Here is a 25750-nt window from a genome sequence, read left to right as displayed (position 1 = left end):
GGGGGTGATAATTTTAATTTTCTTTATTCAGCTCTGTCATTCAATTCACTCGATCTCTGATGAACAACCCTTCCTGTTTATACATGGGTTCAGGTCATTGTATAGGTAAGTCCTTGTATTAAAGTAGAATGGGTATTTTTGCAAAGGTGAAAATTAAAGGAAACTGTTGTTTTGGGTTTTTTTTCCAAAGTAATAAACTTAAAGAAAATTCAAGAAAATAAGGAAGGAGCAAATACTCATTAATTTGGGATAAAAATTCCAAATAAAGAAAATAAATAAACAATAAAATGAATCAAAGAGCAAAAATTACATTAAAACAGCCATTCATGAAAAGTGGTCTGAACAGTGAGTTTATCAACAGCAAATTATCACTAGAATAAAATACAATTAGGAATATAATATAAACAATGAAGAAATTAAGATGGCATTGACAGAAGTCGTCAGAAATGTCCAGGGACTCTAAACACCTAAACTGTAAAATTTTCAGAGCTGCAATTTCATAGTAAAGTTCTCCATACTTCTTGAAAATCAGATCCTTTGAAGTGGCATCATAAACTGGACATTAAGAAATCACAGAACGTCTGAAAATGTAGGAGCTTCCCTCCATGGTATATAAAACCAGAACAATAAACGTCCTTACCCAGGTATGGTAGAAGTCAGTGTCCTAGCGTGGCTCAGTGTGGTTAGTCAACCTGGAGGAAGCACAATCAAAGCAGACTGAGAGCTGAACTGTTCTTCCCCATCCAGCTGCCTGAAAAGTAAGGAGGTTTCTCCTTCAGAGGCTGAGTCACTTAAGGAGGAGGTAGGAGGTGTGGAAAAGGGTGGCACCCTGTAGAAATACCAGATCAATTAAGAGAACGGGTGAGTTGTTATCTTTCTGTGCTTGCTGTTCTTTTCAAGTGCAGTAGGGTTGGGTTTCACAAAATGAACTGCCTTCACAGACCTTGAAACAGAAAACCAAGCAATTACCATTTGGAAAAATATACTACAGTCATTTGGATTTTCTACTGAAATACGTGTTGCAGAGATATAGGGCTGCCTCTCAGTTACAGAGTTGCAGGTATTTACATGGGCAAACACGAAGTAACGTCATATTTCAACAGAGAAAAGTTCTGCAGAAGTGTTAAGTCGGGAACACACACTGGGATCTGATCTGCATTAAATATTTTCACCATTTGAGTATATAGGCAGAGGCAAAAGATCTGGGGGGAAATCCCTCCCACAGGAGATTTTGTTGCAAGTCTCTCTTATCTCTGCGCATTTGCATTCTCTGTCAGTACTGCCAGCAATAAACAAAGGAGGGGAGAACTTGTGTTCACTTTTCTTTCTTTAAAATGGCTGCAAATAAGTTTGTCTATAGGCTAAGAGCTGCCTTACTATTAGTAAATACAGGAGTATGAAATCTATACTTTTCTTATAGCAATACTGTATACAGCTCCATGCTTCTGTTTAAGATACAGAAGCTGGTTTTAATGTATCTTATACAAGTCCACCTTATTTTATATTTGGGGAACTTTTGTAATGAAATGTGTAAGAGGTCATTTAGCAAGATGCTGGGCAACCTTGTCTTTTGTGAAAATTAAGAATTTCTTTGAACGCAAACAAAGCAAACTGACATGAATTAACTTAGTAATAATCTGTATTTTTGTTGATGTTTACATTTTCATAGGCGTGGTACTTAGTAGCATGAAGCTATTCTCTACCCATCGGTTCTATCTGATAAAATACAGCTGACGAAGCAGAGCAGCAAAGAAAATACCACGTATAAACTATTAAGTACCACAAATCTCAGCATTAAGGAATACAAGAAAGCAAACACTTCTAGATTTTGTACATCTCAAATTCTGTGTCTCTTAAAGTCAAAAATACTTACAGCAGTCCTGTGACTTTCAGGTACTACGTGTTTATCTTAAAAGAAGAAACTTTTGTGAATACATCTCTTTACAGACATATTGAGAATTTAGTTGCCTCTCATATGAAACAGATGTCTTTCTTTCCTCATAAGAAATGAAGAACTAGCATTAAATGGGAATTAGCTTTAAAAAATCTACATACACTTTAACTTGAAGTGGACATCTAGCTTTGATTTATAATAACACCTGAGATTAGGAATATTTTGTTTTTTGAAACATTTTTCTTTCACAATTCAGGTGTTATATGGTATGAATTTGTTGTTGTTTTACGTTCAATCAGACAAGTTCCACTTCTAAATCAGAGATACGCTTGTCTCACAGCACTGCCTTCTTTAGCCAAAGTGTTTGAGAAACACAAATAGAGATGCAAACAATACAGTCTGGAGAAATTAAATTGGTATTTTCCTGTAGTTATGGCCTTTGAACACAGAAAAGAAACTATGGGGCAGAGCAAGCCAGTTCTGCTACCCAAAATAAGCCCAAGGCTTATTCTAAGGCAGTCCTTGCTGAGGCTTTGGCGTCTGGTGTGACAGAATAGACAGTCTACAGGAAAATGCATACATGTGGAATTCCAGCAGTGGTACTGACCTCAGCCTAGGAATAAAGCAGGCCAGCTGTCTTTTAGTGACTGGTCTGCAACAACCAGTATATTCATTGGTTGGTGAATTTTTGGTGTTAGCTATGCTGATTACTTAATTTTTCAAAGCTGGAAAAAAACATTTAAACTCTTTTTAGACTAAAGCAAATCTGACTTACTACTAAACATTCTGTCTCATTTTCTGTATTGTAACCACATGCAAGCATTGTTCATAATGAATAAAGAATATATGATGCAGTGCTGTGTATCAGAAATCAAACAGTTTCAGCATAAACATGTTTCATACAGTGAAAATGACCCATAACTATTTTCCATGAAAAAACTTCCCATACTCTGAAGAAATTCAGCTTTCAGAAATTCAGAGGAACTCAGACTTTGCCTCTGGATCTCAGTATAACAAGTAACACAAATCCAGCAATGGTCAGAGTGTGTGAACTGTTCTGCTGTCAGGTTTCAGCTTTCTTGTAATTCTCTAGTATAAGGTCCGTATTTAATTGAAGGAAGAACAGAAGTGAAATATAGTGAAATTTAATTTCTCAGACTATTTCAGAACTTAGTTGTATCGCCCTTACTACCTTTCTTGCTCTTAAGAAAACATCCAAGCTGAAGCACAGACAGACAGTAGTCTAGACACAGATTTTTTCGCAGTGTCAGAAAAGAGCAATGCAAAAATACAAGCAAGTTGTATTGACAACCAATGACTATCAATTGAAGCACGTAATTCAGCTAATCATTGCACTGGGTCATGTACTACTATTGATTTATCACATTTCAAGGATTTTTCAAATTTTTCTTTTTAGTTCAACCAGTAAGGTGCCTTGTAGCTGACAGTAACTAGTTTCATATCTATCTATCAATAATCTGCTTCCTGGGACTTAAGTAAATGCTCTGCTTTTGCTTATCATTCTCTCAAGAAAAAGAGGAAGTTCTCTGAAAAAAGATACTAACATAAATGGCAATATCCTAGGCTTATATAACTGGATATAACCCCATCAAAATCATTCTGATAGCTTGATTTTAGAGAGTGTGTGGCCTGTCATGATTTATGATAGAAAGAAAGAAATATCTTAGAATTCCTCCCAACGTTAAATCCTCTTTATCATTTATTAATAACCAGCAATAGGGACAAATTAGTGATCAGTAATCAGAGGCCACTGTCTCTTGCAGCTTAGATTTTTAACACAGTTTGGAGGACATTTCAAGCAGGCTCTTTTTAAATACCTCATCAACAATGGAGGCTTATTTGCCATCCAAGGAATTCTCACCATGTCTGCTAAGAAACTGCCAGTAGGGGATGTTGACTTTTAAAATAGTGTAGCACTGGGAGAAAACTGAACATAAGTATTTCAGAAGTGCCATAATTTAGATTTGGATGGCTTATTCAGTGTTATTAAAGTCAAATGTTTATAGCACCCTACAGTGGCAATAAATTATCATACTCCCCAACTCGCATCGTTTTCTGAACAAGATGATTGTGTTCAGTGTTCTTAGCTTCAGCTCATACACTTTTCTAAAAAGTCTATGTCCCTTGATTGCTAGTAAAATGCATTTTCCTCTACATGATTTTCTTGTCAATTTTTGTTGGTTTTCCATTTTTCAGTACAAAACATACCGCAAAATATTGTGCTACCTCAACATCTTTATTAAGGTTTCTAAGACAGCATCATGAAAATAAAATAATGTAGCCTAGCTCTATCAAGCTTTCACATAGATTCACAACAGAGAGTTGGGAATGAGCAGTGACTCACAAGACAACTTTTTGGACAAATATGATTCTGTGACTCCTCCCAAAAAGGGAGGAATACATTACTGAATACATTTTTTCATACACTCAGTCCTCCAAAAGAGAAGTCCTGTAATACTTCAGACTTTCCAAGTAGGATTGGTTAACTACAGTGTTACGGGTTATAAGATTCAATAACTGGTATGTCCAGAAGATTGAAGGCAGTCTAGCAAGTAATGTTCAATTTTTTTTCATTCAAGACAGGATAAAGCAGCTACATTTATGCTATTAAATGAAACATACCAAAACCCAGTATCTGGCCTGAGGACAAGCAGCACATCATGTTCTGTACCTATATCACTAAAGCTGCTTTTCAAAAAAACCTGTGTGGCCTCATCCACACTCCTACTGAAAGCAGTCCAGAGCTTGTAACAGAGGGATCTGTTCATGCCCAAGTCTTTTTTCAGAGACAGATAATTGGCATGAACAATATTTTGTCAAGGACTGTGCATGATAATAATATGGACAAACAGAGGATGTTGCTTAGGCCCATATCCTACTCCTACTTAGTTCACCAATATGGTCCTTTTCATTGGCCCTGATTTCTCCAAAGTTAATTATGTTCAATAGATCTCGCGTCAAAAATGACTACAAATAAACACTGAAACATATAGATAGGTGCTGGCAGTGGATAGTGCCCAGCTGCAAGGCAGCATTTAGCAGACCAACACAGCTAGTTAATGTAATCTTTATCTGGGAGGTGGGTTGCACATCTATGCCACCTGTACATTTTTCTCGCTTAAGCTTAGTCTAAGCTCACCTATATATGTAGGCAGCAGTTCTAACACATTAAGTCAAAAGGGAAGGGGCCTCTTGTACAAAAAAAGAACCCATTGCAGCGAATAGAAAAGGAAGTGATGCTCATGCATAGGGTGACACCTTCCTCTTGAAGGTGACTAACACATGGCCTGCTCCTCCCTAAATTCCCAGTCCAGCCCTACATAAAATAAGCTGATGGTTGGGACCTGTGCTACCTCTTTATACAGGGTTGCTTTTCACTCTGGTCAAAATAATTAACCAAGATAATATATTGCCTGTGGGTACACCCTTACCAAGAGGTATATGTGACTCAGAACCAGGTTAAAAATGGCTGTAGGAATCCTAGCAGCATTCATGACTGCAACACAGAGGAGAGGGAGAAATAGAAGTATGACTTTTTTCCATGGGCAGGTTATTATAACATTATAATTTTCCCTGAAGATTCTAGTCCTCCTGCTCCTAGATAGACACCTCAAAATAAAATATCTAATGCGAGATGGAAAGCCCCTTTCTTCATGGGCTTCCTTGCTCCTACTAGGATATGGGTTTTAAAGGTAGATGAGTAATGTCCTGGGCTGCCTTGCAAAGGGCAACTACTGGCAGTGCCAAGTGCCTGGCGTCCTTTGTAACAACTTTGTTCTTTCCTTCATGCTCAAAAATGATTCCTCTGCTTAATCCACATGCAAGGCTCATGCTGTTAAAATTCGATGATTAAGAGATGCCTCTGCCCAAGTTTAGGTACAAATGAGAGAGACCATATGCCCAGGTCAATAATACAGATTTATTTTTAAACTGAGTGTGAGGTAGAAAGATAGAAAGAAATAGAAAAGAGGGAAGAGATAGAGAGAGAGAGAGAGAGAGAGATGGGCGTCCCGGGCTTGTTCAAAATTTTCATTTATACATCTCTTATTAGTTAGTATTCTATCTTCTGTTGGTTAAATGATTCCCTCAACTCTAGAGCTATTTAGTCTGCATACTCAGTCTTTATCTTCTTTTGATGTGGTGGGTTTCTTGGGTCAGTGGATTGTGAGTCAGTGGTCGTGATCGCCCCACATGAATTGCATTTATTAGTTCCTTCTTATCTTGGAAGTTCTGCCAAATGTCCTTGTAGCCTGTAAACTCTGCATTCTTTTTGTCCACGATCAGTGATACATTTTTCTTCACAAGCTTTGTTAAGCTCCCCTGAGGCCTGAGATCACTGAAGTATGTCAAGCCCTAAACTTTAGCAAGTTCTACAGACAAGTAATTTATCCTTCAATACTCAGACAATAGTACCACCTTTATACAGCCCAAGTTCCAGGTATCTACGGAGACATATCTGGGGGGCCTTGGTGGCCATTGTTGGTTGCAGATGCCATCTGTCCCATAATTGGGGTGACCTTTGTTTGACCAGTGATATGCATATGAACTATTGCTTTTTTCACACAGTTTGCCATGGTGAGAATTTTTGTCCAGATCCATTAACCAGGATGTGCTAACCAGATATTGCCTCTGCCAGGCCTGGAATTAGGGCCTTCCTGTCTCAAATTCCTCCCTTCTGTGCCCACTGTGGTGGCTTATCTTATGGCAAGTTTCTTCAGTGGTCTTACAATGCTGAGACAGGCAGCTGTGCTCTTTTAACTCCTTAAACACACTTCACTCATTCAAAGAACAGAACAAGAAAGCAATACCTTGCCAGCTGGAAAGGTCACTTAGGCTATGACTAAACCCAAGTTCAAATCATTCCTCCTTTTGACAACAGCCTACTTCTACCAGCAGGCTACCCTAACCACTGAGCTATCATTTTTTGGGTGAGGGAACACAATTACCTGGAGTTTTCTACCTCCTGACAGTTTAAATATTCACTAGAGAGAAAATAATGCTACAGTCCTTCTACTATGGTATACAAATACTGGCCTCACCATTGGCAAAATTAATATTTAGATATTATGTATGGAATTCTCATTTTTCTTTTTATGTTGTAACTTCTCAGTATTTCATCACTTGGATGATTAAAATAGGCAGGCATGAGAGTTATTTTTTAATACTATGTAGCAACAGCTTTTGTGCAGAGGCAGAAGAACTTAAAAACACTTTCACTAGATTAAGTTACTGTCAGAGTGAGTACAGCAATGTACCAGAGATAATGTTGTGTTTTATGGATTAACTTTTGCCAGCCAAGCCATTTCCTTTAGTTATTGTAGGTTGCTGTTACTGGGGAAGACCATTCGACTGGTTAAAGTAAGGCATGCAATCTTTTAACCACGCCTTTCTGAATACAGGAAGGAGCACTGTCAGAGCTTTTTCATATGCATTTTTTGAATGCTAAGAAAACCTTAGTCACAATGCAGACATATTTGCAGCCCATTGTTCTCCCGAAGGGTGTGGCAAAGTTCATAAACTAAAGGAGGAAGAAAAAATGCCATAAATAGTATGCAAAATGTCTAAACCTTTTCACATCATCTAGTTGCCACAGAAGATGTCTGAGCAGTGTCTTCTGTTCATAGCAGGTGCCAATACATTTCATGGAGATACACAGTCTTCAATGTTAGCGGGCCTGATTTTCCCACAATTTGAATAGCTCTTTAGTCTGCAAATAAGTGAAATACATTTCAGAAGTCCCTGAAAGTCTGGCCAATAACATGCTAAACTTTAGGGTTTTGGTCTTACACCACTGCCATTACTGCCCTAGCTAAAGAACACAGTTACTAGTTTTATTGGTTACTGATGAAATCAGTTATTTAAGGAAAATTGTGCTGAAAATCTAAGTCAAATGACATCTGTGTGGTACCAGCTGAATGGCTGTAGCCAGTTTTGTAGATTATGTTATTGACAAATAGCTTAAAAAAACAACTATTTGTTGATAAATAGTTAATTTGTTACCAGTATCTGAATTGACAAAGAACATTCACACAGGTGGCTAAAGAAATGACAACCAAATTACGCCCAATAGTAGTAGAGGGAGTGTGAGAATTATGACTAGATGTGCTTTCTTCATTAAAGAATAACTTTGTAATATTTCTATCAAATCCCCAGTGAGAGAGCTCTGGGAAAGAACAAACAGTGCTGATCTCAGGAAAAATCCTGTCTTTAAAAGACATTAGAAGAGGCAATGTTAAAAGGAGGAAAGTTTTTTCCTGCTCCTTGTCAGAAATTTTCTTACAGCATTTAATTGGTCTTGGGCACTGTAAATACATAGGAGACAACCCCCACAGGCTGTACTTTTTTATGGCAGAGATAAGGAGATTTATCTGCCCCACAGAACGATATCCATGTGAGGAAGTTCACATTACACTTATCTGATAGACTGGTTTTCTTCTCCTTGCCCTGGTATTGTGCTTGGATTTTCCGCTAGGGCTAAGCAGTCTTCTCTTGAAATTCTTTCTTTTATTATTTGGATCAAATTAGTTGTCTGAGAACTTGATTGTCATTTGAAAACCTACATGGAAATTTCATACCAATCAAAACAACCCAATGAAACAATATCCTACCTATTTAATTAAATCTTCCTTTGACACGTACATTCCATACTGGTGTTATCAGCACACTTAACTGCTGTGCATGCTAGCCAAACATTACAGATTGTGATCCTATTCTCTATCCAGATCCTGTTCTCTATCCACATCAAAGCTGAATATGGGCATGGAAGAAAGGAAGGGTTTTCCCTGTTCCTGGAAGATGCTGGCTGTGGTATAATTAGCACAAAACAGCTTATTTTAGAAGAGTTGTTAGAAAATGTGTTCTAAAATCAATAACTGCAAAAATAAGACAAAGACCAAAAATGGGAATCAGAAAGGATGGGGTTGAACTTAAAAACGTGTACGTGTGTGTGTGTGGTGTGTGTGTGTATGCATGTATGTACTTACATAGGCATGTGTGTGTACCCATACATCAAATAACTCAGTGAGACACAAGCTTGTGGAAAAGAAATATGTTGATAGCTACTAAACAAGCAGAAACTCCATTGGGCTAAAGAAGAGCCTGACAAGCAAATTGATAGAGACTGTAAGGACACTTAGGGAAAGCAACTTAAACGCTTTCCCTGCTCTTCCACTCTTTCCTGAAGATTCGCTTTTGGCAACAGAGAGTTGGAGACAGAGTACTGGGCTGACCAAGGACTGCCACTGTCATGTTATGACCCTATGAACAAAATTTGTATAAGGCACATAACTAAAATTGCATTAAAATTATTTCCTAATTCTTTGATGATAATGCAAACAATTAGCAATACAATCAAAGTGATACCATTTTTCTGTGGAATGTTGATTTGTTAGGTATTGAAATAAGCCTTAGTGAAGGGGTTTTCATTCAGCCCCTGAGCTGAGAGTCATTCAGCACTGTCACTTTCTTCAGAATGACTTTCTTCTCTATTTACAGGACAAATGTGGAGAGTATGCATATATGTAAACATGGAGAGAATTTTACTTTGTTAGTACATGTTTAAGACCCTTTCCTTACTAATAAATACCTTTGCAATCCAATAAAATTGCTCACCTGTTCAAATAACAGAAAAAATAGCAAAGCAGATTTATGATATGTGTTGAAATGTATGTCATCTGCAGGAGTAAAATTGAAAATGGTATCACAGAAATGGCATCAGCCCTCCACATTCCCCTTCCAGCTTCCCTGGAAAAGAATTCAGCTGTCTTGTTGTTCTCCTTTATCCACAGAAGTAGAAGGTTTAGTGCATTTCCAAGCATCTTCCAAGGAATAAAATTCAGGTGCATATTTCAATCACAAACTATGTGAAGGAAAGGAGAATACATTTCCTAAATTAACACATCTGCAAACAGGGCCTTATGAGCTGAGAAGCTGAAGAAACCACTGAGCTTTCTTCTTGCCTTTTCAAAATACTTTTCCCTTATTATAAACTGGCCAATAGACAGTTGCAATGGTGTGGAAGTTAGTACATTTTAAATATCAACTTCTCCTTCCATTTTATTTTGAGTAAATTAAATTGTTCTAAAAATTGTTTTCCAAATTGTGAGTACTTTGGAAAGAATGTTGGCAGAAAAAACTTTTACATGAGTTTTAATGTTCAGTACATGAAGAAGAATTTAACTGAAGTTTTTTTCATTTCTTTTTGTTGCTGTTTTTAAGTGAAATGAAAACAAGGCTGGGCTTTGAAACGGGATGATTTTTAAAAAATTTGGATGATATTACAAGGGAAAGGATCAGAACAGAAGTATTATAATTATCTGGATGTAATCACAGAGGCCCAAATAAGTTCCTCAGGTTCCAGATCCTGCCATGGTGCAGTAAGAGCATAATGTGAAGAACCCAGTAATTTCAGGTGTAGGCTGCTCTGGGTCTCCATGCAGGCTATTAGCCTGAGAGAGCTAAACGCCAATTAATGTGTAAGTAAATAATTTGAATTCTACTCAATGAAGGAGACGCCAAACCAGTGACATCTATTTTCAAACACTTGTTTCCTCAGAGGTGGGTGAGACTTTCCATCACAGGCCCTATTTAGCAAAAAAAAGCTAGGCTACATCAAAAGCTAGGCTCTTATCTCTAAATTTATCACTCAAAACACCCCTAATGTAATCTCACACAAATACAGATTAAAGTAGGTCAGAGGCTTGGGCTGTGGAAGTTGCTATTTCTCTCCACTGTTATGAAAGGAAGTCTAAAAATGACAAGTCAGATCTAGGCATCTACAGTGTAGATACCTATACATGTCAGATGAATTCCATGTAATGGCAGGATTTCAAATAATTTTTTCCTCTTGCGGAAAGCAATGGCTTCTTGTCAAATTAAAAGGAAAAGGAAACGAGGATACAGATTTTTTTTCCCCTCTGTCTGGACAAAATTCAAGCTGCAAAGCTCATTCTGCAGCCTCAACAGTACTACATCTATAAAAATGTGCTCCCCTGCTGCACTGTGGCCACTTACACAAAAAATGTGACTAGAAAACTATAATCTGGCCATGTAGGAGTCTGCCACACAGAGAAATTATAAGATGAGAGAAGAGAGAAAAAAAAACCCAAAAAAACAGTGCTTTCCTGACAGTTCCATCCCTTTCATTTATGGGTACAAATGAAATATTCCTTTTATTCTTAGAAAGAATATGTCATGTTTTTCTGTATTTGAACCCTCTAGCTATAGCAACAGCAAGTCTTGAATTTTGGGGTTTAACTGCTTTACTTGTAGGTGCTATATTCACTCTGTTCAGATCCCTGACCTTCAGATAAAACAATATAAATGAGTTTTGGCATCTTCTATGAATCTGTGAACAGAACCTCATAGCGTTGTGCATAAATCACAACCTTCGAATTCTAAATATTTTCTTAGTTTTCTTAATACAATTTTTAAGTATGCAATTCTGCTCCAGAATATTTGAGACTTCTAAACTCACAGTGCTGAACTCATTTTAGGTTGAAGCAGAAAGATCCGAGCTAGTGAGCTTTGTTGTAACTTAATTATATGGCCAAGCTGGGTGTGTGAAAATATCCAGTGCACACTGGAGAATAAATTGCTGGGTTTGGTTTTTCTTGATTTACAAGTTGCTGTAAGTGGTGCATGTTCCCAGGGAGTGGTGAAAAGTCGGGGTGTGTTAAACAGGTTTAAGAACATTTTAAAGAAACACTGTCAGGTTTGAGACATAATAGGTTTGGTGTACATCCCCCCTCCTTCCAAATAACATTTTCTGTTTCTGTGGTTACAAACAGCTGAGCTGCACGCTGACTCTCTGTTTAAGCAATACCACAAAATCCAGTGTAGCAGTTATGTGTCACAGTGTTGCTCTCTCTTTTTTATTTATTTTTGCCATCAGAGGGGAAATGAAACTGCCAGAACTGCTGCTCTTTGCACTCCTTGGAGAGCTCAATACACAAGCCATTGAATTCAGCCAGCAAAATCTTGTGGGTTTCTGCAAAAAATAGCTGTGGTGAGGACAAGCAGCTTCTGGATCAAACAATTTCTCTTCTCAGAGTTGTACAATAGTTATTTGCTAGTGTTGCTGGGACCACCACTTCAAGGTCTGAAACTCACTCCCCAGTATAAAGTCTGGGCTGGAAGTTCCCAGGAACCTTGGAAAAGTCACATGATTTTGAACCCGAATCTTTTTTTTTTCTCAGAAGTTCTGCATGGAGCATGGATGTAATTTTAAATCTTTTATACACATAGCACTGGTTTTGAGCCTGGGAGACCTAGTAGGTATTTCCTTTTTCTGCATATGCTACTGGAACTACAGATAATTCCAGCTGAAAATGAGAGCAAAATTTCTTGAACAGATTTCACAAGAGATGTCTGGAATATCCATTTCAATACCTTGATTAGTATAGCTGAGAGGAATATATATACAAAATTCTGTATATATGAACAACTATTTGCCATTATTGCAAACAACACTGAAGTCTTTGTTTGGAAGGATTCAACCTTATTCTCTAGGCAACATTTTGAAAACAATTTTTCTTCCTAAAGCTGGTAAATCTGTTAATTTTATTTATCTCTCCTGTGGCATTATACTATAGTACTAACAGTGCTATTCAAAATTTTGTAAAATAAAAACATTCAATGCCAAAAGGTCCAGTAGAATCATAGAATATCCTGACTGGGAGGGGAACAACAGGATCATTGAGTCCAGCTCCTGGCCCTGCATGGGACATCCTCAAGAACCACACCCTGCGCCTGAGTGCATTGTCCAAACATTTCTTGAACTCTGGCAGGCCTCATGTCATGACCTCTTCCCAGGAAGCCTCTTCAGTATTTAGTTATTTGAGTAAATATATCTTTTAAATTCCCCCTTCCAAAGGTAATAAGGGAGCGCCATGACATGCACACAGATCACTGTTTGCCAGAACAACATTTAGTCTATGAAAAGGCAGAGTGGAGTTCGGACATGCAAGTGCTGCTCTTTGGAAGACAGAGAGCAGAGGGACACTGATATTTGGAAGCAGGTATCAAAGTAACTGAAGGCATTTTGAAATAAGAATGAAGGAAAAATATGTCAAAGAGAAAATGGAAGTAAGCAGGACAGGATCTCAAAAGTCAAAAATCAGTCTGATTTCATATACTGACAAAGCAAATCCTCCATGGCAGTGTTCACAAAGGGTTTCAAGAACAGTATCCTTGTAAATGAAGGTTAATGTATCCCACTGGTTTTAAGCAGTGGTAGACATGTTTGTGTAAAAAATAGAAAATTCTTTGCCTGGATATTGTACTCTTTAGAAAAACTGCAATCAAATGAAGAGAGACAGGATGAGCAGTGATGTTGCATGAGAACTATGCCATGAACAATGCACGGCATGTCAGCTATTCCATCCACATGGCTTCTGTTTGGACAGAAAAACACTCAGATTAACATCTGAATTATGCTGCAGAAGGAGCAAATAAAGGCAAACACAGAGGATAAGAAAAGAGGGTTGCTGAGTTGCAAACAAGGGAACCAAGTGATTTGAAGACAGTGCCACAAACAAGCAACACTCAGAAGTTCATGCATGAGGGTAAGTGCAGTTATAGCCTCTCAATACAATTGTTTCTCAGGGTTTTGCAAGGTCAGCCTCCTCACTGCAGGGACTACATGTTCAGGGAACACCACAGAGATTGTCCTGAATCAGTATCTCTGTCATTTATCTAACTGTACAGTGCAGTGATCCAGTAAATGGGTGTTGACAATAGGTTTTGCAGTGAACAGCAAGGGTGCGGTTTCTTTATCAGTTTAAACTAATCTAGTACTACATTTCCACCAAAAGTAACAGTTGTTCCTGGCCTGTCCTGCCCTTGGCCATGCTCTCCAATCCCTTAGCCTTGGTCAGATCACCAAACATCAAGATTTAATTCACTGCAACTCTCATAATCAAAAGAAATGAAGTAAAGCATGTGGAGAAAAAAAATATTCAAGGTAGGCCAAGAACATTCCATTGCCACAGTGTGTTTGGGTGGTTTATATCAGACAGGAAACCAGCTCTTTCAAGTTAGCACCTTAATTTAACAACTATTGAAACAAAAGGACAATTAACACCTTAAAACCAGTATTTTAACCTCTCTGTAAATTCAGTCATATTGTTATTAGTGATAGTTATTAGTAATTTCACTGCCCTAACAGCTACAGTGTTTTTAACACAAGAGGTCTCCCACAGGATTTCAATTAAAAGGACTTTCTAACACTTAGAAGAAACCATCTATGGCCCTTCTGAGGGTCTCCAAAGTTTCTTGAAGTACTGCATTAGCTTTTCTCTCATCTACAAATCACACGTTGTTCAGATCTCTGCATGCATACATATGGGAAAGGTTAGTAAAAACATCATTTGGTATATATGGGTAATTTGCTAATTATTACCAATTCATGTCCTTTTCCATATGGAGTAACTTTTTCTGATATCAACATTTGTTTTCATATCAATGGTCTTTGATATCTTTCAGACACTGCTGGGAAGGGTAAAATTTGAGGATTTGAATGACAGGAACTATTATCGCTTTAGGTTTTAAAGAAGCCATCTGACCTCCAAAGTCTTCAGATGTGCTTCAGTACTTTAATCATCACTGCACTGGACTTGCTGCAGTAAACCATATCATTTTTTTACTGGGTAATCCAGAACCGGACGCAGTATTCCAGATGTGGCCTCACCCGTGCTGAGAGAGAAAGGATCCTCTTCATCTTGCTGGCAATGCTCTTACTAATGTAGCCCAGGAAGCTGCTGCCTTTTTGCCATGAAAGGTGTGTTAGTAGCTCACGGTCATCTGGTTTTCCATTTCCTGACAACTTTCACTCCAAGGACCTTTTAAGCAAAGCAACTTTTCAGCCAGTGGGCCCCCAGCATGTACTGGTGCTTGGGGTTCTTCCTCCACAGATATAAGGGTTTGCCTTTACTGTTGAAGTTGAGGAGATTCCTCCCTGCCCTGTTCTCCAGCTTGTCACAGTCACTCTGAATGGGGCACAACCACATGGCACACCAGCCAGTCTGCCCAGTTTGTATCATCTGCGAACCTGCTGAAGGTGCACTGTGCTCCTTTGCCCAGATCACTAATGAATATGGAGAACAGCTTTAGCCCCAGTACTAAGCCCTGGCACACAGCACTAGTGGCTTTACTAGATTAGATTCAACCATCTAAAGCACAGACCGTCCTGCTTCTTGTGATGAAAGACAATTTCTCTTCTCCCTAAGCCGCATGTACACCATATAAATTGCTACTACCCCAGAGGGAAGACCAAGACAGAATTAATAACTTTGAAAAGAAGCCCGTGCTTTCTCTCTTTAATTATATACATTTCTTTTCATGTGACAGCATTAACCTGTTTCCTTCCTCATTTTCTCCTATTCTTGCTACATCCCACCTCTGACAACCATGTAGAAAAAAATTAAGGGCTTCCTTGAACCCTTCATTTAATAACAAACAAGAAGGAAGGAGGTGATCACCCATACATTGGCAACTCTATAATTATAAAGTCAATGAAATGTAAACCATCTCCATTTCTGCCTTCTAAATAATTTCTTGTAATTACTAAAATGTACTGATTTATTTTCATTCTTCTGTTGTGACAGAAATTACTACTAAAAAGTTTGCAGAAAGAAAGTATATTAGAAGCCCAAATTCCAAAATTCATATACAGGAAGATGTTTAAATATAAGCATAAATATGTATTAGAAGCAAAGGAGAGGAACATAAAAATAGGCATGTTATATTGCAATATTTCCACTGAGGTATTTAATCACTTGTAGTTTTGTGTAAATACTACAGATGTTGCTCAGTGATGAACATCCAAGCTAATCTGAGTACAGATGTACTGTATCTCATTAGCAGTAGTACTATGGAAGGTAAAATACTCAACTGCTTTGATTTATCAACAAGGTACAGAATATGCATTCAGGTAAATATATGACCACACAGTAGAAGCAGACTTCATAGATAGTATGCAGATGAGTGAAACTTGAAGCACTACTTTATGTGTTTTAATTCTACAGTAAATTTAATGTATGTGTAATATAAATATTAGTTTACTGAGCTTAAATATGGTCATGTACAAAATTAAAGTTCCACATGGCAAGCTTTCTCTATGGTTGTCCTGAAAAGTGTGCCACCATACAATCAGGAGGAGTCCCAGTTCTGGCCCCTGGGTTATTCATGCAGAGTCTCTGATCCCAAGGTGGCCACATGTCCCCTGTATTACTTTCTCATCAATTTGTAATTAATGGAGTGGTCCTCAGTCAGTACTTTGAGGAAACAGTGGTGAACACACACCTGTCTCAGGTTCCAGATGGACAGAGCTCAGAATAAGGCACCTGCAAGCCAGATGTAAGACAATCCCTGCCCTCAGTAATTCTGCACTGACCACTCCTAGGTGACTGCACAAAGGGAAAGGGAATTTCAGGTGGCTCCATAATCAAGGATCTCTGGCTCCATGCATTATTTAAAGCAGGCAGAGATGGCCTGACTCAGCTTTGAGTGTAAGTGGCAGACACGTCACTGGCGTGGTGAGGTCACATATCCTCTGGTTATGTCTGACCTCCCTCACACTTCTTTAATTTTATTGTTGAGACCTTTGAAAGTCCTACCCATATATTCAGGGAGTAACTTGAGAGTAAGACCAAGACAACTGCAAGTTCTGAAATTGTGACAAAGCAGCACCAAACACAAGAGGTTAGATTACTCCCTTGTAACAGTCACAAGGAAATATCTGCTCACCTCTCTCAGCAGATAGGGATTTTCAGTAAACATGCTTAGGCATGTTCAGCTGTGAATGGTTATAGGTCTTGGATTGGTATCTGCCCCTGCTGTTGTAGCCCCTGCCTCCCAGCCCCATGCAGTGCCTCCAAGTCACAGCAGCCATTCCATTTTGTTACACTGGAGCTTCAAAGAAGGATCAGACTTGAGAACCACTGCCATAGTTCAGAATCACTCAGTGCAATAGACAGAAAAATCTGTGAAGGGTTTATTCATTATTTCTGGCACCACTGGAATCTTCAGGAGGCTGCTCAAGCTGCATGGACAGATTTACTACTTTAATATTAGAAGGACAGCAGTGCCCTTGCTTCTGACTGCAGGTCCTTGCACCTTCCTCTGAGGCATCTCCCTCTGGGCTCTGTCAGAAACAAATTACTGGCCTGGATGGTGTGTGGGTCTAATCTAGTGTGTCCATGCCTCTATAAAGGAAAACATTAAAAGCAGAAGTGCCCTTCTTCCTGACAGCCTTTGCAAGAAAAAAGAGTGATTCAAACTATGATATTGCCAGTGAAACGTTACAAATATTGAAGCAGGGTTACCCCTCACTTTTAAGTGTGATAATTTATTTAGTTGATTTAATTTTCCACACTCTCTCCCAAAAAAACCCCCACATATTCTCATCCAAACACTCAGTGCAAAGATCACAGGACAGGACTATATAGACAAGTCTGAAGAGGATACACAGTACTAATTTAATTTAATCACAATCTATTAAGTATTTACATAAATACAGTCCTCCAAGGAAATAAGCTTTTATTTTGCCAAGAGCAGTTCCTTGAAGGATGATAAGACAAGAAATACTAAACATATTATTAAAAATAATTATTTAGAAGTAAATGTACTAATTTTAATTATATTGGATAATACTGAGGCTTCCCATACTTTAAAAAAAAAAAAATTATTCTGCTTGCAACAGTTTATAGTTGCTTTCAGACACAGGCAGTACTTTTTTCTCTTGTAACAAAGTCCTATGTTCCATCCCCTTGGAAAGGCACACTGTCTGAAATAATACAAAGACTCAGATAGTCTTCACCTGTCTGGGCAACCGTAGAGAATAAAACAGCCTCTCACCTTACCATGATCCAAGACAAGAGCAGCTGTTTCCAGATGGGTGGGACTTTCTCACAGACCCCACAGACAGACCCTGCCCTCTTCAAGGACTGCTTTCTGTACTGTAGAGTTAGATCCACAGCAATCCCTTCCCTAGTTTACATTTCCTGCCAGCTGATTTATGGACTCAAATCAAACCAAATCTATGCTTCAATGCAGGAAACTCTCTTTCAGGAATGGGGAGCTCAGGTAGCAACAGATAGTATAATAAAATAATGCTGTTCACTTACACCTACCCATTCATTCTCCATCAAAAGCACCATTTAATTAATATTATTTCACGAATAAGGAGAATTTGACTGTAAATAAATTTTGATTTTACTATTCAAGAAAGAAGGTTGCATAACAAAAACTGGTGTAGGCTTGAGCCATTCTGTAGCTCAGAGTTCATAGCAATGTTCAAAGTGGTAAAAAAAATACGGTATTTTAACAAGGAGGTTCTGCTAGAAAATGCTGACCTATACAGTCCTATGCTCTTAGTCTCTTGAAAGGTTAAAAAAATTGATCTGTAAAGTGAAATTTAAATCTAAAACTAGAACTGTAAAAAAACTTCAGCCCACCTGTTGCCTCTACCTAGAAAAATGTAAATTCCATAGGCAGGCCATTGTATTCGGGGTTCCCTACTGACATACACATATGCCTCTGTAGAGGTATCTGCATGGCTTGGAGCAAACAGCTTGGTATCTGCCTCACATCTAAACTGGGTGACCAATATCCGGATGGAGTTTGGTCCAATACAGGTTTTCAGGGTGGCCTAATGCAGCAGTCAGTGCGGGGCACTTAATAAACCAGAGAAGCTGCAGAAGCTTTATTATAAAATAAATGTTATCACAGGTGGTGTAGTTCAAAGGGGTCTGTCTTGTTTTATTCAGAGTTTATGACAAGTTGCTTCATTTGTGATTGCTACCCTGCTTTTATCCAGGAAAAGGTGGCCACAGTTGTGCTGCTCCTACCTGGTAGACCAGCGATTATTACACGCTCCTAAGCCAAGGACATTGCAGTTTCTTAGTCTGGGCATTAACTTGTTCATATTTTGCACACGCTCAAAGAGAAAGCTCAAGGGAAAAGCAGGAGCTCGCATCATTTTCCTAAAGAAAATGTTCAAACTACAAATTGTGGAACAGGAGGTTCCTTCTTCCTACACATCAGACACCAGGAGAAATAACCATACTGTGTTTTTCAGATGGTGCCTGTGGTACAACTAAGTGTTATTTAGCTATTTTGATATTTATAAGTCTATATACCATAAAAATTTTGTCTCAGAAGCTGAAAGCAATTAAAAACATCACTTGTCCTGTCTGTGTATGCCTGTATCTGTCCATAAGCCTCTTGCTACATTTGGCAAGGTAAATCCACAAGTTGTGTCTTTAGCTCTTTTCAACCTCCTGAAAAAAATACAAATTTCATAGTCCATTACAAAATCTCTCCTTTTTTTCATCCTGCGGTACAATCAAGTTTTTGAATCCTCCAGTTGTGTTACCAAAATGCTATGATTGTTATAAAATGTGAAAGGTATTTTATAACCTGAGCTATATGAGGAAAGTATCTGGATGATAGTCCACCTCAGAGCTTCCAGGTGTCTTAGCTATCCCTTTCTAGACTTCATCCTGAGCACACACTTGTGCCTGTGAGAGTAATGAATGTCTCTCAGTTACTATGGGTGTTCCTTTTTATTCACATGCATTCATTTGTCTTCAGTTAACAAGAGAACTACCACAAAAAATGCATCCACAAGAGGGATTCTAAGAGTAAAACCAAATAACTGACACTCTTGTTTCTGAACAGATCGTGCAGCAAAGACCATGGAGACACCTGATACGCTTTATTCTGGGAACTGGTGCTTTTTATGAAATTGATAATTAATCTTACACTTGCTTATTTGTACTGCAGATTCCCTGAAAACGGAGAGCGACACCGATTTGCAGTTCTGGATTCTAGAACATACGTACAGCTTGGTGCAATGTGCACTTTGAGCACTAGGTGGAAACAGAGCAATGAAAATAAGACAGTTAGCAACCCTTCAGCACAACAAATGGAAGAGCTTTTCTCAGCACACACGACTGAGATCCCAGAAAGGAGGAATGGCAGCTAAAATACACTTCATTATGTTGAGGGACTTCTATCATTCTCACTTCTTTCACACAAGAATAAGAGAAAATTTTATCCTTAGTCTTCTTAAAATTGATTTTTAATTTTCTTGATTTAAATTTTGGGATACCTTTATTCAGAGTGCTTGGATACACTTCTGTTGGCTACTCTTCAAATATTTCCATGAAAATTAGTACCTGAATTAGACACATAGCAATCTTCCCTCTATTTCTATTGCAGTTTTGCAAAATTTTATGTTGAACATATAATGCTGCTTTTGTCTGCTGCCATTTCCTTGTTACAGATTCTAAGCAAATAAAATAGTGAAAATAGAAATGTAATGTTTTTCTTTCACTTGCTTATGCAAAAAGAAAATCAGAGCTAGAAAAGTTACCCTAATTTTGCTCCTTTCATCACCCAGTACTAGGAGCCTGTTTATCATAATTCTTTTTTTTTTTTTTTTTCATCTCAGGAAAGAGAACTGGAATGATATTTAGCTTTGGATGGTAGCCATATTATGTTGCTTGTGGAAAAATTTGCTCCAGAAAAGTCCATATGCAGAATGCAACTCCAGCAAAAGCCCACAGAAATGAGGAGGAATTATGTGGCATTACATTGGAAATCACAAAGCAGAAGTGAGACACACAACAGCAGTGCTGGTCCAAGCATTCATGGTCAGGGTGGGACATCCAGGCCTTCTCATCTTACTTCCAAGAAATGATCAATAGTGTAAGACCATCCATTTGATAGGATATAGTCATGATTTATGCAGCTTCAAAAGAGTCTGACCTAGGCATCCCTCACCCTTTCAGTACTGTCTGCAGAGCTTGAAAAGTCTGGGTTAAGAAGCTGATACAATATGAAGGGACGTCTCTAGTTTTATTTAGAGCTCATGGCATGCTGTTTCATTTGTGACTGCTACCCTGTTTCCTGCAACATTTTCATTTCTTCTAAATTCTTCTATTTTTTTTTTTTTAGCTAAAACGTTGTTGATTACCAATAAGTTGTTCAATTTCATTATGCATGTTTGCCCAAGTTCACATCTATGCCCACTTTGTAACCGAGGAGAGGACAGACATTCATATCTCAGGCCAATTTTACGAATTGAAGTAGATTTCAACTGCCTGAGGTGACTTAGTCAATCAGCTCAGATGCCAGAGCAAGTATTCATTCTGGTGGAATGCAAGTCAAAATCTGAACCAAACTTGAAACCTGTTGAAGCTTGGGGGTAACTTAGACTATTGTTCCAGATCCAAGAAAATATAACTTTCTATCTACTGGGTAAATATATTCAATAAGTTAGAATTAATGACTACAAGCACAATTTCTAAATTCAATAGGAACATATGCTAAGCTCAGCTCAAAGACCCAGTATCAGATAGGTGCATAAACCTACTGTCCACATTCCTGAAGGAAGTTTGTGCATGATATGTACAATGAAGGTTAGATAGGCCAAGATATAAATGCAATTGTAAAGTAAAACCTTTGGTGGTGGAAAGGTTTTGAGGAATTCAGTGCCAGTTGCCAATAAATTAAACCTATCAGTGGGATACTATATATTTCTGCAAAGATTTTTGAAAATTGTTTAAAAAATAAATAAATTCCATAGGACAAGTAGTGTCTAGCTTAGTCCTTTTTCCCTTATGAGGTGGTCATCCCAATCCTTATAATTATGGTCATCTTTTAGAGGAGAAGACACATGTTAAATAGCATGAAAATCTCCTTGCAATATAATAAAACAGTGTCACTCATACTTCATTTACAATTAAAAGGTGATGAATACAGGTATTGTTAAACACATCCTTAAGAGGTTCAATAACATCTCTGCTTGAAATTGTGTCAGAAGATACTGGCATGCATTCAATTTATCCTATTATTCCAACTCTGCTAAGTATTTAGGCACTGGATTTTGTGTCAATGGAACTTTTTAGTAGTCTAGCTACATGGCTGAAGAGTTTCTTGATGGTGCTGAAATAAGAAGAAAGACTTTTCAGGATAATCAGAGCCCACATTACACATGGCAGGAGTACAGGAGAAATTCTACTTGTAAATTAAACAGAGATTATATGGAAAACACTGCAAGTCAAGCACAGATGTTTCTTTTTTTAATTTCAATTTAATTCCCATTTCAAGTTCCTCAGGTAAGCTTATTGCTACAACATGGACTTACCAATTTTGGCACTGAAGAGTGTAGCTCAGGAGAGCTTTCCAGATGCAAGAACTTCCACTGCTCTCAAATCCTTTGAAGACTTGACCACTGAATAGAGGATGCCTGATGTGCCTCCAGTTACTACGTCCAACAGATAAAATCCCTTTTCCACCAAGATTCAAGTTTCAGGCTAAAGCAGACTGAAAGTTTACCTCTTGTTATCTACTTTTGCTGGCTGGCAGTTGCTGTTAGTGACTGGAAGTGTTACTAGGAGTGGTTTTGGCTCTCAATAGGATAGCTGTGAGTCAACATGTGGGATAAATCCAGACATGCCCAGCTTTCCTCCTGCTCTGTAAACAGAGTGATCTGATACAGAAATCTGACTTTGATGCACTTCAGGTGAATTAAGCATAACTCTGCCTTTCTGACACATAAAGACTGTCTTCATACTCTGCCCAATAGTCATATGGCAAAGGTTCTTTTTTGAGGTACTGTAAATTGCAATGACTTCCTTGCCTGAAAGGTCAAGCACAAGTGATAAGCATCAGGAGTGAGATCCTGGCTGCTGTAAAGCCAAGAGAAAAATCTCATCAATCTCAACAGAGTAATGGCATTGCCTCAAGACAGTGCAGATTTTGGAGGAGACTTCCCACAGAACCCATTTTTTTCCTCTCCATTGTGCTGTTCTGTCCACTTCTTTAAATCTTCTCCATCTAGAGCCAGTCTCCTCTACCAGAAAACCCCTCATGATAAATTTCCCTGTCTTGTTTCCACTCTTTCCTCAAATAGGCTGCCTTTATATTCTACTTTGTTTTGATCAAGTAAAATTCCAACTAATACTGTAATCTGGAATATTCACACATTTAATTTTTTTTTCTGGGTGAATAACTGCTGTAAAGCAAGAGTTATTCAGCTGAGTTCTTTCGAGTATGTCTTTATGCTACACATCAGGAGGATAGCAATTGCTTTCCTGCGTGTAATATCACACGTATCACACAAGTCTTGGCAGCGTAGAATATCTTCTGCAGACAGACTGGATTTTAAGCAGGTGTCATATATCAGATTGAGTGTTAGCCTTTGCATATTAAGTGTTTTAACTTTTAATTGTTAATTGTTTAATTATTGCTTATTCAAATTACCCTCAACCCAGCTGAGAGTTATTAAGTTCCCAAGTTATTCCCCTGATTAGTGTTTTACATGATTCCTCCTTAAAAATCCCTTGTTAATAAAAGTTCCACCAGTTTGTTTCCCTCTTTAGTCCCTAAAAAGTGTAAAAACCCACGATGTCTTAATTCCTGTATGTGTCCAAGTTAATTACCCCGTTTTTAAGAGTTCTCTGAAATATTTATAACCCAGTTTTAGACCTTTTACCAAGTGTTCTTAACCTTTGTAAGTTTTAAGTGAGTTTTGAACTTTGCCAAAAAGCAGATCTTCTAACTGGCAGAGAGCTATTTTTAGAACCTGGCCGTTGGCCTACAACTCAGCATAATGGCAACCTGGAATTTTAATGAGGACTTTTCCCACCTTTGGAGCCGATAACATCTTTCCCCTAGACAACAGCGAGCCATTGGCAGACTGAGATTACCTCACCTCAAGACTCCACCAATCATCCAAGACCATGGAGGCTGGGCAGTGGGCAGTCATGGGTGGGACCCAGACTCTATAAAACTGCTGGAAAGCAGATCAGAGGTGCCATTCACGTCAGACTAGGTGCTGGGGAAGCCCAATGCTGGGAGCACAGGCCTTTATTTCTCTGCAGAGACAATGTTAATTACCTTTATTTCTGATTAACTGAACTCACCCCAGCATTGCAGGTTCTCTGCATTGAGGACTTTGAGCTGGTTCGGCCGACCAGTCTTTAATCTCTGCGGACACAGTTTTTTGGCTTTAATTCTCTTGGATCCCTAATTATTTTGTACTTGCAATTTTTTTTTACTGATTGTCCTTCTAATAAATTGTTCTTAATTATTTTAATTAAGAACCAAGAGTTGTGTCATTCCTCACAGCAGCTGACCAGCACTATGCTGTATTCATTCACTGAAGCTAATTGACACAGTGAAAATGGAATTGCATATATGAAATGTTAAAGGAACACGTTCAACAGACAAACTGCTACTGTGCTTTTGCAGGAGAGGACATCGGGAATTTGTATTTCAAATGTTTAGAAGTAAGCTGGTCACAGACAGAAGCAGACATACCTGGCTATATTCTTTGCAGTCTCTGCCTTATCCCGCTGTCTCCAGTAAGCTGAACACACAGACATAAACACAGTTTTCAAAATTTTTGTTAAGAAAGTTCAAAGATAAATGAAGACGGAAAGAAAGAAGAAGACTGACTCCAGCAATGTCAGGATTCCTCCATAAGGGGCTACTTATATCATCTACTTATCCATTTATGAATCTGTGCATTTTTTCCTATAATATTTTAGGATCACAAAGAACCTTTTGATCTTTGCTCTGGCATTCTATAAAGGCCACTGGCATCCTATAAAAGCCAATAACCACTCTGAATTTTGTTTATATTAGAATGCATTTTTTTAAGATAAAGTGGATAATATAATTTATCTGACAGTGTAATATACATTTATCACAGATAATAGAAACCTGGATTCTTGCAGTGATGCTAAATCTGAAACCCAGGTATTTGCAGAATCCATATACAAGGCATAGCAAAATTTGCTCATTACTCAAATTAGGCCGTCAAACTGGCAGCACATGAAAGAATTCTCAAATGGTTCTCAGATCATTTCCATCATCCTTTAACACTGTAAAATTTATTTGCCATTGGATTCTTTGAGTAAACAGCTATAGTGTAATCTCTCTCTTAGTCATCAAAAAGTTTGACAGCACTTGATTAAAATGTAAGCATCTTAGATGCAGAGCTCCTTGTAAGACACTTTTAGAAGTTGAAGACTTACCTAAAGCAAAAAGTAGTTTATCTATATGTCTTGCTTAGCTTTTGGATGCTGGTCTCCATCTTTGTAACTAAAATGTTCTGAAAGTAATTCATTATGAGCTCTGTATACACAGGTGTGCATGTGCATGACCATACTTGTGTTTAATTCAGTCTCTACATCAAATTTCTCTTAGGTTATTTAAACGGATTAATGGACTGAATGACTTTATTATTAATGAGTCTTGCATATGATAAACCATAGTGATATTATACAACCAAATAGACCAGTATCTGACAATACTCAGTGAACAGTACTGAAAACACCGCTTATACAATAATATATTAGGCCAATACAATCCTTTTCTACTGAACTAGTTAATAACTAAAAATTTCTTAAAATATTTAGCACAGGCTATCATAAAATCACAGTGAATCATTAAGTCACAGCCCTAATAGCATTTTAATAAGACAAGAGTGTATTTAATGTCAGTTAACGATGAGTGTAACTCTAAAAGCGTACACTGTCTGGGAGTCTGTGTTTCTTGGGTAGTAATCAGGACATGTTAATTTTATAACGTCAGTCCTGTCTCACCACATCAAAACCTTTGATTTAGTGCCCTTCCAAAATGGCACAAGTTCAAGAGCATATCAAGGAGTGAAGAGCTTAAAGCACACACAGTCACTTACAAGTATTATCATGCACTCAGAATAATTGCTACTAAAAAAAGCCAGGGGCTATCAAGCAGCATTTTAATCTTAATTCTGAGTAACCACAGTGTATTAAGCCCCTCTCTGCAGTTTTTAACTGG

The 25750-nt window shown here is 38.0% G+C and overlaps 1 protein-coding gene across 6 annotated transcripts in view; it reads right to left on the bottom strand.

Moving 5' to 3' along the window:
- SCEL (sciellin) overlaps positions 1-22302 on the bottom strand; it is a 69712-nt gene extending 47410 nt beyond the window's left edge. For 4 of the 6 annotated variants that reach the window (XM_019292163.3, XM_019292164.3, XM_019292165.3 and 1 more), the window contains exons 1-2: positions 22068-22302; positions 641-829 (exon numbers count right to left, since the gene is read on the bottom strand). The gene's annotated coding sequence lies outside the window, so the exon portion shown is untranslated. The remainder of the gene's footprint in view (positions 1-640; positions 830-22067) is intronic. The other 2 variants (XM_019292162.3, XM_010409897.4) reach the window with 2 other exon arrangements.
- Between the last annotated feature and the right edge of the window lie 3448 nt (positions 22303-25750).

The sequence above is a fragment of the Corvus cornix genome, chromosome 1, assembly GCF_000738735.6.
Source record: "Corvus cornix cornix isolate S_Up_H32 chromosome 1, ASM73873v5, whole genome shotgun sequence".
NCBI lineage: Eukaryota > Metazoa > Chordata > Aves > Passeriformes > Corvidae > Corvus > Corvus cornix.
This window is presented reverse-complemented; position numbering and strand designations above follow the sequence as displayed.